At 43.7% G+C, this 990-nt stretch overlaps 1 long non-coding RNA gene across 1 annotated transcript; it reads left to right on the top strand.

The window, feature by feature from the left end:
- The first annotated feature begins 8 nt into the window (after nt 1-8).
- On the top strand, nt 9-712 carry LOC118421379. The gene is made up of 2 exons (XR_004831829.1): nt 9-178; nt 534-712. It is a non-coding gene; the product is annotated as an uncharacterized LOC118421379 (long non-coding RNA).
- Nucleotides 713-990: the final 278 nt, after the last annotated feature.

Raw genomic sequence — 990 nt, 5'->3', positions numbered from 1 at the left:
GACAGTGGTCCTGGCGGAAGCCGTCTTGGTGCCACTTCCCATAGTTGGATTCGTTGAAAGTCGTCTTCATCAGCTTCTGCAGAAGACATTTCATAACTGGATGTTTAGAGGACAGTCCGTATGTCAATCATCTCTACAAGACCTGATGGACATCAGTCTTTCACGGACATATGACAAGGTATGGCACAGTGTGTTGTGTAAAATTAGGCCGAATCGGCCTATAACTAGGCATGTTTGTAGCATTGTATCTTGTTTGCGCAGTATTGTCAGTCTGTATAAACCGACAGTAGTAACAATTGTAGGACTACCCGAAACGTTCTAATTGTGTTGTACTGTGTTTTGTGAAAGTAGCTTTTCTTAATTGTAGGACAGCAGTCTTTTTCCTTTGTGCTGGTAAATTTAAGCTTACAGTTTCAATGTCTGGACCCGAACAGTGCTTTGGAGAGTTTTATTTCTATAATCAAAATTATGACTGGTTGAACAGTTTGTGTGAGGTTGCTGATGCATATATGTTTGTTCTACCGATTTGGCAGAAATGCCTGAACTTGCTAAGGGCGAAGGAGCTGGGAATGGAGGCTTCAGGTGCTACCATCACTGACGGTGCTTCGTGGCAACATCCAGTTCATCACCAAGCCAAGGAGTCATTCAGTCTCTCCAAGGCTCCTTTTGCACGCAGGGCTTCAGTCCGTTTCTGTGTTATACAGGCCCAATGTGTGACTGGTTTGGTTTCTGTGGCTGTGTCGATGGTCGGCATTGTTTTTAGCGTTACTCTAAATTCTGTTTTTTAGAAAACAGGAACTTTCCTGGTTCACCATCTGGTGTCATATCTGTTTTATGTCGTGGTCAGTGGTTGTCGGGAACCTAGACCATTACATAATCTGCCTTGTGTCGTTATCTTGGGTCCCGAACCAAGATAACGACACCGGCCAGAAATGAAGACAGGTGGTTGAAGAGCCTATTTGATATTAGTAGTGTAGTCCTTTAGACACA

This window comes from Branchiostoma floridae, chromosome 8, assembly GCF_000003815.2.
Source record: "Branchiostoma floridae strain S238N-H82 chromosome 8, Bfl_VNyyK, whole genome shotgun sequence".
NCBI classification, from domain to species: Eukaryota; Metazoa; Chordata; class Leptocardii; order Amphioxiformes; family Branchiostomatidae; genus Branchiostoma; species Branchiostoma floridae.
The sequence above is the reverse complement of the archived record's forward strand: the minus strand, read 5'-3'. Positions and strand labels throughout refer to the sequence as shown.